Source organism: Nomascus leucogenys, chromosome 9 (genome assembly GCF_006542625.1).
Source record: "Nomascus leucogenys isolate Asia chromosome 9, Asia_NLE_v1, whole genome shotgun sequence".
Classification (NCBI taxonomy): Eukaryota; Metazoa; Chordata; class Mammalia; order Primates; family Hylobatidae; genus Nomascus; species Nomascus leucogenys.
Genome location: NC_044389.1, coordinates 57761986 through 57780146, shown reverse-complemented (window position 1 = coordinate 57780146; position 18161 = coordinate 57761986). Strand labels below are relative to the sequence as shown.

At 38.0% G+C, this 18161-nt stretch overlaps 1 long non-coding RNA gene across 2 annotated transcripts; it reads left to right on the top strand.

The window, feature by feature from the left end:
• Positions 1-549: 549 nt before the first annotated feature.
• On the top strand, positions 550-15259 carry LOC100591101. Of its 2 annotated transcripts, XR_121770.4 has the most exons (4): positions 550-624; positions 1267-1417; positions 3234-4173; positions 13860-15259. It is a non-coding gene; the product is annotated as an uncharacterized LOC100591101 (long non-coding RNA). The 2 variants fall into 2 exon arrangements; XR_004031720.1 differs by lacking the exons at positions 550-624; positions 3234-4173; positions 13860-15259 and adding exons at positions 3132-3183; positions 5494-5750 and having other exon boundaries at positions 787-1417.
• The last annotated feature ends 2902 nt before the right edge of the window (positions 15260-18161 follow it).

The window sequence follows — 18161 nt, the reverse complement described above, 5'->3', positions numbered from 1 at the left end:
AGAAGCAGAGCCAGGACTCATACTAGGCCCCTGATTCCTTTGTGCTGGCTCCCACAACTCTATATTGCCTCTCACTCTAAGGTATTTATCTCTTGCTCTGGAAAACAGAGCTAAATTAGTCAGAGAACATTTGCCTCCTGATTAGGTTTAGCTTATGATAACATAAAAATTAAATTGCTGCCCTGAACACAGGCAGGCAGGCTGGAAGCAGCCTGACATTTACCAGGGTAAGACAGGGTCTCTGGATTTGAAACATGCTCGGTAAAATCTATAAAGCAGGTAATCCATGTGCCAGGCAATTGAATAGCTATTTATCACAGTTAGATTAGATGTTTTACTCAATCTAGACTTACTGGAATATAGGAGAGAGGCTGAGAATAAAATTTTATTTTCTCATAGACCTGGCCCTTCCCTCTGCCACACAGCTAGAGCACTGGGATTTCTCCACAACACCTGTGCCACTGCTTAGATGATGGAAGTTTGCCACGTCTGTAACTAAGAGCCTGGCGGCTGACATGTGAGCCGTCCAGCCTCACATGGTCCATAACGCCCTCAAACTTGAAAAGAAGGACAGAGCCACACAAGAGGACAGCTCCTTCTGCAGTGCCTCCTCTGGCCTGCCTGGTGAGGCACAAGTTAGGCATGGAAGAGAATTATCTGGAATGTCTTATCTGGCTGGTGCCCCAGGAAACCTGAGATACTGTATACCTCCTGTTCACATACTAACACTTCTAAATTTAGCTTAGGGAGGTGTGGCCTCTAATTCTTCATATGAAGATAAGCTTCCTTTAACTCAGTGTTTCAACCTCTGCATCGTGACTAGATGACATGTGAGTGGAGATACTGACTGCCCCTTGCCCCGCCTTCATCCCTAGGCTGGTCATCTGGCTGTGAACCGCTGTGATTTTTAAATCTGCCAGTGACTTAGACAATAACAAAAGGTTGCATCCAGACTAACTTGGCCCATGTTAAGAACCCTGGGAGCTCAGCCCACAGATCTCAAGATGAGAGTGCAGTGCGCTATCAATTTCTACAATCTCAAAAACAGTGAAAAACAAACCCCCTGCTGCTCCTTGGCTACTTTATTCTTATCTGCTGGGTGATAGCCGATAGTAAGGTGTTGAGAGCACCCAGAAGAGAAGGAACAGCGCAGCTGCCCATGGTGGGAGGGGAACAAAGACATCTGCCTTCTCACGAGGTATTTAGTTTCATTGCAACAGTACTCAGTCTAACTTTTATTTTCTCTGCCTCCCCTGCCTGATGAAGAAAGGAGACAGCCTCAGAGCTATGCCTCCAGACGCATCATTCCTCTTGCAACACTGACTGTTTTCACAGCAAGATGGGCCCTTTAGCTCTCCTCAGGAAATGTGAGGCCGTGTGCCCTCTCTGCCTTCCTCTGACTACAGAGGACCACTGGGTGAGTCTGGAAGGCACGACACATGTCCTAGCACTGGATACAATGGAGTGGTAACTACATTCAGATTTGCTTGTCTGCAACTTGGGTGATACAACATTCTGAGTGCTGTACTATATTTTCTGGCATTTAAGTCCCTTCTTACATGTTAAAATAGAAATTTGGGTTCATGCTTTCCCTGTAAGTGCCTATAAACCCTCTTTAAACTGCTTAACACAGCCATAAAAGGGCCTTAGCCGCCCCCCAACGCAACAACAAGGGACCCACGAGCTTGGCTCTCTCTGGGTACTTCTGTAAGTGAGAAAGAGCAGCAGGGGATGTCGGCTGCCCTTTGGCACCCTCTCCCTCATCGTCAGGAGAAGCACTGTGTACATACCATCACCTACCTTCACAGTATCCACCTGCAAGGAGAGAGAAGCAGCCAAAACTTGGTTTACTATGTGCTTGTATTTAGTCCATTCTGGTTCTCTGTCAGGTTATTTCTATTTTTGAACATAAGCCACTCTGGCAAACCAGCCCATAGCCTACTTTCAAAGCCTGTCTTTCAAAACATTTCTTAAATATGGGAAATCACTACTATGCTCAGAATGACCGGAACCCAAAAATCCTACAGATTTACCTGTATTTCTAGAATTTAATTTTGACACCTTCCAAAACTCAGGCTTGTTTTAATTGTGTTCAAAGAAGTTTCATCGTGTATTTTGCCACCTTTGAGTAAAGGGGAACAGAAGTAAATGGCCAAAAGGAAAAGTTCTTTCATTTGTTCTGAATGAATGAATAAAAAATGCAATGAATGAGTGAATGAATAGAATGATCACTGGCAAAAGAAAGCACAATAGACAACTGACCCCAAACTGCCTTATCTCTGCAGTCAACAAGACCATATCCAGGGGCTGAGGCTGGTTTCACAATTAATTAAGTTCCAGAATTATTTTCCCTTCCTCTTTCTTCTTCCATGCACACTGACAAATAACCAGGGTGTGACATGTAAAAATTTTAAATCTCATTTGAAGTTGAAATGGTATAGAATTCAGGAAGTGCTGAAGTCTTATTAGAGATTACAGCATCCTTATAAACAATAATGCTTAAAATCAGAATAATCAACTTTTATATTTCCTGACCTGTACAGATTTAATTATCTAGACCTAATGTTTTAGTAATCTTATTTTCAAACGATATAATTTTTTTATCTTAATTTTATCTTTAAACAAATGCTTGTTTATTTGTAGAAGTTGGGGAAAGTAAAGTTCAATGTCTAATTTTTCTGATAAATTTAGAGCTCTTTCCTCTGCTTTCCAGGAGACAAAATAGAGAAACAGAAATAGGATCAAGTTCTATAAATAAATTGTGGTTGGCTTGTCCTTAAATATCATAAACTGTTGAAAAGAAATGAAGTCATAAATGTATATTAATTTTATTTAAAAAGCTGGCTAAGATATGGTGTTAGAATTAAAAAGTTTTGCAAGAAGGAAAATGAAAAGGGGAGGAACCTGCAAACACTTCAGAAATAATGAAACACTTATATTTTCTGGTCAGCTTCTTCTAAGGCAACAGAATTCTGTGTTTGCCACTTTACTACTGTGCTGGTGGGATACTTCAGTAACTCACCAAAGCATTGAGGTATTGGCTAACAGTCCGTCTATGTGTTGCTTATTAATAATGGTTACATTTTGCCCAATATTTTAACCATGGTTTCACCTTCTCCCTATATTTAAAGATTCCCCAAGGAAAAACCACAAGTTAAATAACAGCAGAACAAGACTTTACAGGTAGGCATGTATTTGGTTGAATTTTGTGACCTCCTTTCATGTCTTTTCAGAATTTATTTATGGAGTTGGAAGAGTCAGAATGCATTTGCCTATGAAAATTTTTTTTGGAACTGAAACAAAACAAAACAAAAAAGCCCAACCAACTTTGAACTTGTTTTCACTAGCCCAGCCCATGTGCCACTATCAGCCTTCATGGGCCTTACCCCAGCAAGGCCAGTGCTTTGGTGCTCTCCATGACGCAGTTTGTCTCTCTGCAGACAGAACTCTAAGGTGTCTGCAGAGCCAAATTCAGGTGAAGAAATGGGGTTATTGTGCGGATTATTTTAGGTCAGAATACAGGTCAAAAAAACAAAACTGGTTCTGTTTGAAATTGCCTGGCTGCCCTCATTTTGTCACTTGGCTTTACATGGAGAGATACTGCCCCAGGAATTACCCAAATGACAAAACAAACAAACAAACAAACAAACAAAACCATACATTCTGCACCAAGAATAAATAATGCAAAGTGGAGACTGAGCTTATTAATTTTTCAAAGCCTTCCATACCTGAATATGTTAATGTGAATTAATGTGCTGGGCTGGCCCAGAGGAAAATAAAGTCCTTCTGTAGTTTATCTTCTATGCCTAAATTGGCAGGTTTATGGAATTCATGTTTGCATTACATGTAAAGTTTTTACAGTTCTTACACCTGGATAAGGATCTTTTGACTGGAAAGGTCAACATATTTCAAGGGCTTTGGCTCTGAGAAAGAACGGCTTGGTGGATTCCAGGTACCAAATCATCTGTAAAATCACATGCCAAATCCCAAAAGCTTACTGTCTCCAGGACCACAAACCAATCAATTTGGGAGGAAATTGGCTCAAATAACATCAACACTGGTAATGCCAATGGCCAAACTCTAGATGGTGAATGTGAAATCTTAACTGGAATCTGCTCCCAGGCCAAGACAATTAATACAACCAAATCATCTGGATACGAGTCAAGCCATGAGGTGAACGTGGGTAGTATAGTCACCAAATTCGAACCAGATGGTATCAGTGTGACTGATAATGACAAAGACCCTCTCCTTGACTGAATTTCAGTTGGGTTCCCCTGAGCTCTCTTCTTGACTAGGCCTCAACCTTGGCCCCTGTCCAGTCTGTTGCTTGCCCAGTCCAGTCTCAGCAAGAATTCTGCCAAGTTATTTTAGTGAGAATTCCCCCACCCTTGATATCTGATCAAGTTCCTGACCCCACACTTTTGATGTATAAGTCCTTGGCTTGCCTTCAAGAATCCTCTTCAGTTTGTTTAGCAACTTCCCCTTACCCTGGATGTCTCCTCTCAGTGATTTGCCATCCATTCACCCCCTCACTCTACTCATTGGTTTTAAATCCTTATTTGTCTTTATTGTATTCAGAGTTGAGCCTGATAGCTCTCCCCTCTTAAAATAGTCTTGACACATATTGCAAGAGTCTTGAATAAAGTCTTCCTTGCCATTTTAAGAAGTAATAAAACATTTTTTTTTGACATGATAGCTATGTTTAATAGGAGCCAAAGGTCAAGGCACTTTGGCGACAACCACTGTCCACTTAGCAAGGAGCTTAAGTTCAGCAAGGAGCCAAAATTGACCATTTTAGTTTTGAGGCTTTACCTTTAAATAAACTATTTATTTTGGAATGAATTTAGATTTATAGAAAAGTTGCTATGTGCCCCTCACCCACTTATTCCCATTGTTAACATCTTACTCTTGTAAAAACTACGAAACCAGCATTGGTAGATGGCTATTAACTAAAATCTAGACTTTATTTGAATTTCACCAGTTTTTAAAATTAATGCCCTCATTCTGTTCCAGGATTTCATCTAGGTACTCCATTGCATTCAGTTGGCATGTTTTCCCAGTCTACTCTGGAATATAATTGTGTCTTAGCCTTTCCTTGTTCTCATCACCTTGACACTTTTGAGAATCACTGGTGAGGTATTGGGGAGAACGTCCCCCAGTCTGGGTTAGTCTGATGCTTTTCCCATGATTAGATGGGCCATGATTTTTTGAAAAGAATACCATAGAAGTGAAGTATTCTTCTCATCACACAGTGATGTTTTTGAGATGACTTTTTGATGTGGCAACTTTTGCTCATTAACCTTACAGCAGGATTCTTCATACCTCATTGCTGTCCAAAGTGAAACCCACCTCTCAAGGCTTTTTTGAAGAATTTTACTGAAGATTTCATACTGGAAGGTGGGGAAAGGAAAAGAGGAGAAAGTTACATCACATATAACAGAGCACAAGTTAATGAAAATCCCCTCTAATATCAGTTTTTGCCCTTTTACAAAGAAAGGACAGCACCTGTATCCTCCACTTGCCCAGGAAGTTTCTGGAATTCACCTGCTCTAGCCCATCTGTACCCCAGATCCTCACTTCTTCTTGCTATGCATCTGCATGCCAGCATCCAGTTCAGCAAAAGACCTTCTGAAGACTATCTGCACAGAAGTCACCTGAATATAGTATTAATAACTGAGAAATAGTTTTTCAATCTCAAATAACTTTCTTCCTTTATACAAAAAAAGTTTATTAAAAATATTTTTACTCCACAATTTATCAGTGAGAACTGACTTTAGGACAATGCCCCTCATCCATGATGAATTGGAAGGTTGAAACGAATTGGAAGGTTGAAGCAAACTGTCTTGCTCCTGGAATCTGGGGGGTGGAATGAGTGAACAGGAGCTTACTTTGCTCAAGTGTTAAACATTGGACTTTCTTAACAGTCTTATTAACAAAGTATTGCAAATTTACTAATTATTTTGCTTTAGTTGTTTGAGTCTCAGTCTCTTTCTAGTTCTTGGTCTTTAGCCAAGTCTAGTCCTAAACTTTCAAGAGAAGTAGAAACTAACCTAGATTTCTCATAAGAACAGGTAATTTATCCATTTACTCACTTAACAAAAAATTATTCATTGTTTAGCTACTAGTCACTACCCATGAATAGAGTTTTTCTTTTATTTACTTATGTTTTAATTCAACAGATATTTACTAAGCTCCTACTAAATGTCTAAGAACAGATTAGACCCTAGAGATAGGGTCTCTACTCTCATAGAATCTATAGTCTAAGGAGGAGATAGATATTAAACAAATAATAATAAAATGAAGTGTATTAAAAGCTGTGAAGAGAATCATAAACAAAAGATCAAGGAAGGATGCAATGAGTGTCTGTGTGTGTGTATGTGTGTGTGTGTTTTGCCAGGTGTGGAAGGAGTTGAATTACTTTTTAAGAGTAGGGGTCAGGGAAGGCTTATCTGAGGGAGCAATATTTGCAAATGATCTGAAGACTTGAGTAAGCATTAGCTAAACTGGCTAAAAAGAGGAAAAGTACAGACCAATGCTGAAAGCAGGGCCTGCGGGAATGTTCTAGGAACTTAACATGACAGTGTGTCTGAAGTGGGGGGACTAATGTGACCTTATCAATCACATGGGCCAGGCTAAAACCAAGTTTAAGATTGTGAATGCTGTTCTCCAGGTAGAGCTCACTGGTAAGTGCTCAGGAGGGCAAGAGCTAAGTATTAATAGCTCCGTCACATAAAAGAAGAGTATTATTTGAACTGTGAATATAATGCTAATTGACTTGTCCCTCTCTTCCTTAGCTATCCATCCCTGCTCCTACACAACCATGCCCATGTCTTAAGGAGAATGAGGCAGCAAACTTTCAGTGTCCACTCAAACTCTCTGACACCATGCGTCATTCCATAACGAGGGTCATTCGCAGCTAAAGACTGATATTTCTCTCTGCAGAAGGGAAGAGATACATTTGTGTAGATCAGGTACAACAGTCCCATTAGCACATTCGCCTCTTAGCTCAAGGATAACTAACTACAATGATTGCTGCAAAGGTCTTGTCTTGTCTACACCTGATCATCCCATTTTTATTTTTATCTTTTGGCATGTAGAAAGATTTTTACCCATTTTTAACTGCTTAATTGGGTGGCATTAATTACATTCACAATGTTGTTCAACCATTGCCACTATCTATTTCCAAAACTTTTCAATCATCCCAAACAGAAACTCTGTACTATTAAGCAATCACTCCTATTTCTTTCCTCACTCTAGCCCCTAGCAACCACTAATCTACTTTGCTTCTTTGACTTGCCTATTCTAGATATTTCATATAAATGAAATCCTATAATATGCGACCTTTTATGTCTGATTTCATTCACTCAGCAAAATGTTTTCAAAGTTCATCCATATTGTAGCATGGATCAGAAATATATTCTCTTTCATGATTAAATAATATTTCACTGCATGTATATACCATATTTGGTTATCTATTAATCTGCTGATGAACATGGGTTATTTCTATATTTTGGCTATTGTGCATAATGCTGTTAAGAACATTAGCTAAAAGTATCTGTTTGAATCATACGTTCAATTCCTTTGGGTTTAATATACGTTTTTAAGAAATAACACATTTTTAAAAATTGAAGTAAAATGCACGTAAGATAAAATTTACCATCCGTATTAGTCCATTTTCACACTGCTATGAAGAAATATCTGAGACTGGGTAATTTATAAAGGAAAGAGGTTTGATTGACTCACAGATCTTCATTGCTTGGGGAAGCCTCAGAAAACTTACAATCATAGCAGAAGGCAAAGGAGAAACAGGCACCTTCTTCACAGCGTGGCAGGACAGAGTGCAAGCAGAGAAAATGCCAGACGCTTATAAAACCGTCAGATCTTGTGAGACTCACTCATTTTTACGAGACGAGTGTGGGGGAAACTGCCCCCATGATCTGATTACCTTCACCTGTCCCACCCTTGACAGGTGGGGATTACAATTTAAGATGTGTTAACTGTTTTTAAGTGTACAGATCTATGGCATTAAGTATATTTATATTTCTGAGCAACCATCACCACCATCCATTTCCAGAACTCTTTTCATTTTGCAAAACTGAAACTCTATACCCATTAAAGAATAACTCTTCATTCTTTCTCTTCCCAGCCCTTAGCAGCCACCATTCTTTCTGTTTCTATGAATTTGACTACTTTAGGTACCTCAAATAAATGGAATAAAACAGTATTTTTCTTTTGGTAACTGGCCTACCTATTCACCCCTGCTCTCTTACTTGCAAGGCATACTTTTTTCTATGTTTTCACTTTTAACCTATTTGTGTCTTTAGATCTGAAGTGTTTCTGGTAGATAGTATATAGGTGGATCGTATTGTTATAAAATCCATTATCTCATTCTGTGTTTTGATTGGGCAGTTTAATCCATTTACATTTAAAATAATTACAGATAAGAAGAGACTTACTTCTGTCATTTTATTTCTATTCTATATTCCTTATAGCTTTTTTTGTTCCTCATTTCTTACATTGCTGTCTTCCTTTCTGCTTAGTTGATTTTTTTGCAGTTAAATGCATTAATTATTTTCTCCTTTTTCTGTGTATCTGTATATTCTTTTAACTATTTTCTTTGTGGTTTTTATGGTATTACATTTAACATCTTAATGTTACCACCTTCAAATTTGAATTTATACATCTTAACTTCAATAACATACAAAAACTCTGCTGCAACACAGCTCCACTCCCACCTCTTTTTAGTTACTGATATTACAAAACTGTATCTTTACACATTGTGGGTCCAAAGGTATAAACAAATTTTTATGCATCAATTTCTTAAATAATGTAGAAAACAAAATGTAGAATTAAAAACCAAAGTTAAAATAAGACTAGATTTTAAAACTGATAATAGTTTTAAAAATAAGCATTAGTCTCTTAAATCATATAAAATACATAAAGTGGAGTTACAAACCAAAATGTGAAAGTTACCAGATTTTATAATTGTTCATGTATTTACCTTTACTGAGCCACCTTTATTATTTATTCATATGTCTTCAAATTACTGCCTAGTGTTCTTTCATTTCAACCGAAAGCACTTCTTTTAGCATTTCTTTAGGGCAGGTCTAGTGGTAATACACTTTCTCAGATTTTGTTTTTCAGGAAATGTCTTAATTTCTCCTCTTTCGAAAGACAGTTTTGGCAGATATAGGATTCTTGGTTGACAGGTTTGTTTGTGTGTTTTCTTTCAGCATTTTGTATATATCAGCTCTCTACTTTCTGGCCTCTAAAGTTTAGAATGAAAAATATGCTGACAATCTTATTGAGGATCCCTTATATGTGACAAGTTGCTTCTCCCTTAATGCTTTCAAGATTCTCTCTTTGGCTTTCAACAGTCTGATTATAATGTGCTTTGGTGTGGGTCTCTTTGAGTCCATTTTAGTTACAGTTTGTTGAGCTTCTTGAATGTTTACATTCATGTCTTTCATCAAATTTGGAAAGTTTTCAGTCATTTTTTCTTTGAATAATCTAGCTTCCCTTTTCTCTTTCCTTCTTCTCCTTCCAAGACTTTCATTATGTGTATATTTGTCTGCTTGATGATATTCCACAGATTCTTTACACTCTGCCCACTTTTCTTTGATATTTTTTTCTGTTTTCTCCAGAATTGACAATTCCCATTGTCCTGTCTTCAAGTTCACAGATTCCTTCTTCGGTCTGCTCAAATCTGCCTTTGAATCTTACTGGCAAATTTTTTATTTCAGTTATTGTACTTCACAGCTCCAGAATTGCCTTTTGGTTTTGTTTTAGGTTTTTTCTCTCTTTATTAATCTTTCTGTTTTGTTCATACATTGTTTCCTTGACTTTCTCCACATCACTTTTCAGTTCTTTGAACATCTTTTTTTTTTTTTTTTTTTCGAGACGGAGTCTTGCTCAGTCACCCAGGCTGGAGTGCAGTGGCACGATCTTGGCTCACTGCAAGCTCCGCCTCCCGGGTTCACGCCATTCTCCTGCCTCAGCCTCCTAAGTAGCTGGGACTACAGGTGCCTGCCACGACGCCTGGCTAATTTTTTTGTATTTTTAGTGGAGACGGGGTTTTGCCATGTTAGCCAGGATGGTCTCAATCTCCTGACCTTGTGATCCACCTGCCTCGGCCTCTCAAAGTGCTGGGTCTTTGAGCACCTTTAAGACAGTTGTTTTAAAGTTTTTGTACTGTAGATCTTCCATTGGGTATTTTTTAGGTATGTTCCTATTGGGTTATTTTTCCTTTTGAATGGGCCACACATACTTTCCTATGTTTTTGTGTCTTGTGATTTTTGTTGTTGAATACTGGACTTTTGAATATAATAATGTAGTGATTTTGGAAATCAGATTCTTCCCCTTCCCCAGGGTTTGCTAATTGTTGCTTTTGTTTTTTAATTGCTATAGGCTGTGTCAGTGCTGGTGATCAGCCCAACATGTAAACTTAAGGTCTTCTCGGTTAGTTTTTAAGACTGTGCCTTTCCCTAAGCATATGTTGTGACTTCCTAAATGCCCCCATATATGTGGTTGTTTTTAGAAGTCTTGGACTTTAAATGTCTGTCTCCCAAAAGGGGAAGAAGAGAAAAATAAAGTGGGAGGAGGAGGAGGAGAAGAAAAATAAAATAAAAGTGCACTGGTCCTTTAGATCTTATGGAACTTGCTTTAGCCAAAGGGAGAAGGGCTTGCAATGTGAAGAAAGGGGTGCAACAATGGCTTCCTCCTATATGTGTGCACCTCAAAGATTAGACACAGAAATCAGCAATCAGAATATATATCTCCAGTTTTTGTAAGATTCTTTTCACTCACCCTGGCTCCTACAAACTGCCTGCAAGTTACATATGAAACATGTGCACACCTGCCTGCCATGGGGCTGGAAAATGGGTAGCTGCTGCCATGTTGCAAGCCGAAATTAACCAAAATTTACTATTATCAATCCTTCCCCTGGAAGTTACAATCATTCTAATAGATTCCAGAATTCCAAAATAGATCAGACAGATTCCGCAACTGCAATTGTTGTTTAGATGCGGAAACTGGTGCTTCCTATTCTGCCATATTCCCATAGCGCTCTATGATCAATCCTTCTTAACTGATGACCCTGCTAAATGGTTTGATCATCCTAATTTCTTAATGATGAATAATCTGAATTTATGTTTTGTAAATGCTATAAAAAGATCAATATTCTTATTGACACAAGTTTAGTACTTAGGCAAAGTAACAAAAATTAATACTAGTATAACAACAAAAACAACAAAACACTAGTTATGAAAATAATGGTGCTGAGAATTTTGTACTAAATGAGCTGCTGCTGATATAAAATGTTCCCATGAGCAGGAACTAAAATATCTATCAGTGAGTTATGGATTACTTGGGATTTACTGGATGTAGCATGCATATTATATTATTTAAAAAAAGAAGTAGAAATGAGCATGGTGAGGGGAGGAAAGGTGGCTGAGTGGAACATCAGAACCCATGATGCATTTGCAACAGACACTTTTTAAGGTGGAAATAATAAGCTAACCAGACTTCAGGATAATAAGAACTTTACTTAGGATGCCAGAGGAGCTGCTGGGTTCTAGCACCAGGTCTGTCATTAGTTATGTGACCCCGTGCAAATCAATTTCCCTCTGAGAGACATTTGTATAATGGTGATGGGGGGAGGATAGGAGCTTTATATCAATTTCTAAGGTCTTTTGCAAATAAAACATTTTATGATTTTATAAATCTAGATCTCTAGTGTCTAATACAATAGCCACTAAGATGCATGGCTATTTAAATTAAATAAAATGGATGAAACTGGAAAACATCATTCTCAGTAAACTATCGCAAGGACAAAAAACCAAACACCGCATGTTCTCACTCATAGGTGGGAATTGAACAATGAGAACTCATGGACACAGGAAGGGGAACATCACACTCCGGGGACTGTTGTGGGGTTGGGGGAGGGGGGAGGGACAGCATTAGGAGATACACCTAATGCTAAATGACGAGTTAATGGGTGCAGGAAATCAACATGGCACATGGATACATATGTAACAAACCTGCACATTGTGCACATGTACCCTAAAACCTAAAGTATAATAAAAAAAAATTAAATAAAATGAAAATTTCAGTTCCTCAATTGCACTAGCCATATTTCAAATGCTCAGTAGTCTGATATAGTAGTCAGATGATGACTAATAAGTTGGACAACACTGATAGAGAACATTTTCATCATTATAGAGAGTTTTGTGTTGGATAGCCCTATTCTAGATCTTTTTCTTTAAAAAGACTCTTGATAAGCCTAATGTGAACATTATTTATGTTCTTATATAGTGCTATTTATTTTATTATAAAATTGACTATTGCTACTAAAAATACTACAAAGAATTGGCATTTACTGAGCATGACCATGTGCTAGAATTGTCCAAAGGGGTATTTTGACTTAATCCTCATAACTCTCGGAGATAGGAACTGTTATTAGGCCCATTTTACAAATGAGAAAAACAAGATTCAGAGTGACTTAGTAAGTTCTTCAGAGCCACATTCTAGAAATGGCAGTGCTAGGGCTTAATCCCATTAACTATCATTTCTCAGAGAACCAGACATTTCACTTTGGCCCCAAGCTTGGTCTCTGGTCTTACTGTCTTATGGTCGAGCCTCATAAATTCCTCACAATCTTTCTTGTGGACACTGGACCTTTGTAGATGCTTTGTCAGAGTACTCCTCTACCCCCAGCTTTTCATTTTCTTTGCTTGGCAAGTTCCTATTTATCCTTTAAAAGGTAGCTCAAATATTACTTCTTCATCAAGTAAAATAGTTACCCTGTCTGCTTTGGGTTTCTGCTATACTCCATTCATACCTCCAGCACACAGCCTACTGGGCTGCCTTATAGTCTCAGTACACATGTATGGTCTCCCACCAGACGGTTAGTACATTAAAGATGAAGGCTGTGCCTTAATTATTTTTGTATATCCCTAGTTCAAGGAAAGTGCTGAGTCAAGGTTAGCTAAATAAAAATATCAAAATATCTTCCTAGGATTAAGAGTTATTATTCTTTTCAATCACTCTGGCTTATATAGATGCTTTCCATTATTCTTGGAACATGCAGTTTTAGATGCTATTTATTATCTGTAAGCAGAGAGCTCTACCACCTTCAGGTAGGGAGCAAGGTATAAATAAATAAATAATCATTATTTCTGAGATAAGTAGTTATTCCCAAGCCTCTCTATGAGTAGTCAGCCATTTACAGGCAAGAAAATATTGCCATTCCTACCAATTCTTGTGAAGTTCTGTCCACATTCCCTACCATGCACCAGGCATGGACAGCACTCTGGGCTACCTGCCTGCAATGAGAGGCCATTTGGAATACTGCAGGTCTATTAAGGTGCAGCTTGGCTGCTGTCTAGCTTCAATCCCTCCCTGAAGCTGCTTAAGGAAGGAATATTAAAATTGTTCACAAAGGTCTTGGTGCACAGTTAAGAAGACACCTGGCAACCCCACACACTCTCCCAGGGTACAGAACAGCACCACCCCATTCCCTGCCTGCAGCTCTTTACTCTAGACAAATGACAAAAGAAGAAAATGTTATTCTGGTTCTCCTTGTCTTCTAATGTCATATAGACACCTCTATATTGAATCATCTTTTTGCTTCTCCATCTTAGAAAAAGCTGAGGTGGGCCCAAATATTTAAAAAGAACAAAAACCCTTAATCAAGCTAGCAAACAAATCAAACAACAAAATCAGAGCTATTACCAGAACAAAGTGTAGGGAGAGAAATATTATTCATCCAAGACCTCCAGTATATTAGGATTGTTCTAGGTAAATTAATCTCTTGTAATCCAGCAGTCCTAAAAGGTATGCTTACTGATCTTATTTTACAGATGGAGACATTAAAGCCCAGATAAGACGTGCTGAATAATAGAAAGAACATGAATTTATTGGCAGAAAGACCCGAGTTCAAATGTGGCTGTCAGTAACTCTGTGGCTTTGGACAAATTATTAAGCCTCATTAAATCTCTGTTTTCTCATCTGGAGATTGAGACCAGTAGTACCAACTTTCCAGGGCTGGTATAGAGTCGAAATTAAAACGTCTGTAAAGTGCCTAACACAATGGCTGGCACCTTATTAGATTTAATAAATGTTAGTTCCCTCTTCCCTTGCCCACTATATGGCAGAGATGTAATTCAAAAGCAGGGAGGTGGGCCTCCAAACCCAAGTTCTTGGCACATCTGTAATGAGAACTTCTCTGAGCTGCTTCTCCACCACTGCGGTGATATAATCAGATTGGCTGAACTTGAATGATTCTTTCCTTTATACTGGCAAACCACTCTCTATTATTTTATGTATTTAGCCCAGATGTAAATCTTGTACAAGTCAAAATCAAAATATATAAATCATGCATTTCCCAGTGCATTCTAATGTGCCTGCAGTACAGCCTGATCATAAAAATATCTGCCAGCTACTTAAAGTTATAGACCTCCTCAGAAAAAAGGTTTAACGTTGGCAAAAGATTATAGAGTAATTACTGGGCTTCAGGTTCTAGGGAATTTGCAAAAAGCCAATAAGACATAGGGAACACCAATAGTCTTTCTTGTGCTAAATCTCTCTCACAGTCCCCCTGTTTTGAATCAGGCCATGTCTTCCCCTGGAAAGAAAAGAAATGCAAGTTCACAAAAAATGTTCTTGTGAAAAGTTGTAAGCTGCATTTACAACTGGGGAAGATTTCAGTCTCTGTTGTTTTCTTGCTGGTCATAGATATATTTGTCCTTCACTTGGTATGGAGAAAGATTCTGAACTTTCAGAAAAAAGCTTCCAAATCTAGACTCCAAAGAATATAGTTTATCTTACTGTGGCATTTATTTTGCAGACAGTTCCCCCTCCAACACATGAGTCTATACAAATGGTCATACCTGGCAACATATTTCCCAGCCCATGCACCCCTCCCCTATCCCTGATGCCCTAAGGACACCGCAGAGACAGCTGTGGGTGCAATAAAAGAGTGCAAACTTGGAGTAATGAGATCAGCATCGTGTTCTAACGCTGCACTTTTCTCTCTGCCTTTGTACATGTCATCTCAATTCTATGAGTCTTGACTTTTGTCATCTCTATAATGGGTACATTAGCTGACTACCAGGTGTTCCACCTGAAAGCTCTGTAAAAGAAAGCACATTGTGTTATATAAATTTTTTAAATTGGAATTTAGAGAGCAGAAACTGAAGAAATGTATGTTCAGCTGGTATTTTCCAGTTTTAAGTTAAAATTCATACTTGCTACTAGTCTGGTTTCCTTTGAATTAGGTTTTTTTTGGAGGTCTAAACTTTGGAGACCTTTGCATACATAAGTAGCTTCCAAAATACTAAGCTTTGTGCATTAAAATGTAAGTTTTATGATACTCTACATAATGGACTGTAATGGAAAAAGCACCAGACCAGGAAGCCAAAACATCTATAACTGACTCCTATGTTTACTGACATACCTGAGCATTCTGCCCCTCCATTTCTTCATCTGTAACTTGAGAGGACAATGTCTGCCTTCAAGGGTGATCTGAGGGTGAGATGAATTCATGCAAGAGTGATCTACGTGATGGAAGCTATGGCCAAAAAAACTAAAGCCAGTACTAGATATCCTGAGGAGGCTTATGAAATTTCAAAGAAAGGCTACATCACTTAACAGTTAAATTAATCATAGAATCAATGTTAGATATTCTTAACCTTACTAGGGTCACAAGGTTCAGGTCTTGGATAAAATCTATGGATCATCCCAGCAAAAAATGCAAATAAGTACATATACATAATGTTTGATACAATTTCAGGTGTTTTGTGGGCTTTCTGATGCTCATTTGTGTTTCATTTATGTTTAGATAGACCTCAGGTTAAGAATCCATTTCAGATCATAAAGAAGAGCAGACACTAATGATCATCTCATTTCATCCTCTTATTTAACAGATGACAACTGGAGGTAGGGAGCTTATCAGTGACTTTACCACAACTACTAAATATAGCTTTAATGAGTTTTTTTTTCATTTTTCAAAATCTGCAGTCTACATTATATAGAGTAAGCTTAGTTATCTGGAATATGTTCATTAGCAGAACATTTCATTTATCCTCCCTGTTAAATCAAAATAAGCTTATGAATATCTTATACATTTTCAATAATATAAATGGAATTTATATCTTGAAATGATGTCATATGGCAAGAAAGCACAGACTGAATTAATCTAGTGCTCCTTTTAAAGCCAAATTGCCAAACACTTTTAGAAGGAAACTTTATCCACCATGGCTTAAACCTAAATTCTTAGGTGAATTATGATCTGTTAATCAGGTTTCCTGAATTTACACAGCTCCCAGCTAATTGCCTAGGTTCTGTCAAATTCCTTATCAAAAAGAAAAATCAAGTGTTGCTGAAGTCTGATGCTAAGAAAAATGCATTATTTTTATAAAATATTTTTTATAAATTTTTTTATAAATATTCTTATTTTTATAAAAATAAGATCAAGAAAATGCATAAACAATATAATTTGCACATTTAGGAGCCTTGGTGAAGAGGACCAACATTCTCATTGCTGATGGGATTTGAGACCTATTACTTTTCCACTGTCATTGAAACCAGCAGAAATTGGCCTCCCACAGGTGCAGGATTGATTGGTGTTTTCTGAACATGATGCTGCACGATGCTAGAATGGGCCATCAGCATCATAAGTGAAAAGAAAATGAGCAGGTAGAATCACTGAGTGTACAGCGAGATTCAATCTACACCTTGCTATCTCTATAATTTCAAAACAGCAGTGTTTTTTTGTTGGGCATTATGAGTCAAACACAGGTCAAGTTTACATTGTTAGAAACTTTGCAGTAAGTGCTCAGCAAAGAACATAGGCACACTTTCAAATCCTAGCTGTCATTCTTGGTAAAGTTGGAACAGAATAGACATGGCTTAAGAAAGAAGATAAATGTCATCATTTTTACTAGTAAAGACTTAGTGAAGTATTAACTGGCACATGCCAATGAACCTTGCTTCTCCAGTTCAAGTTTCCTGTGCCCTCTTAGAAACCCAAAAACTCAACGCTGATTAAGTAAAAGAAAAATTGGGTCTATTCCCTAAATTCCTGTACCTTCACATACCATCTCAGAAGGCTTTTGGTTCTTCCTGGGTAGTTCTTGCTGAAATAGTGAATGCTCTCTTCTCACTAAGAATAATTTACTGTGGATATCGAGACTTGGAGCTTCAGAAGATTTATTCCATATCTACTCTTAGTTTTTGCTTCAGGTGTCATGTAATATCTTAAGTTGTAGTACATGTCACTTTTGGAGAGGAGGTTGTGAGGTGGCCAGGCCAGCCAAGGTAGAGTCTGTAGCCTCCAAATCAGTCAGCTTGACTTGCCAAGAGAGACAGGCCACTTCACCAGGCATGACCCACTTCTCTTCCTCTCCCTGGGGTTGCAGCCCAAGCTCGCTCACCTGCTTCCCTCAGTCAGATGTCTCTGGAGAGGCCAGGATGTTCTCAGATGTCAGTAGTGGTGGGGATCGCTTTTCAAACTTTAATGTTTCTTGTCAGTTCTTTCATTCTGGAAGAATTATCATAAAGTACAATCTTCCATGGAAAAGTTTGGTCATCCAAAGCATGTGCCCCAAACCAGATATATGAGCTGGTTGACCTGTTCACCCCTTATATAACCTCAGATTTCCTGATTAAGTCCTTTAATCTTAATTGTTTTAGAAAAAGATTCAAAGCTTCTAAAGCTCTTTACTCCTAGCCTCCTGGGCACCAATGTTGGGTCCCAGGCTGTCTTGCCACATTGCTTTGGCAAAGCAATGACTTTCCCTGGAATTTTAAAAATATAATGAGGCTGTTCTCTTGCTTTGTAACTTTTTATCTCAGCATGAACTCAGTTCTCATCAAGGAGCTTTGTTTGCAGCATCAGAGCTTTAATTTTTTTATTCCTTAAATAATAACTCATATCAATAAAGGCTTTAGACAGCAGATCTCTCATTTTTTCTTAGAATATTTCTCTTACCTGTATAAGCAGAACTATTTAAGTAGTTAAATCTCCTATAAGAGAAATTATATTTTTTTCCGGAGGAAGAAGTTTCAGATATTGATTTTCACTATGACATATAAGGAAAGCTGTGATTCCAAAAGAACATGAAATAGGTAGCTACAGAGCCAAATAAATGGCCAAATAAATG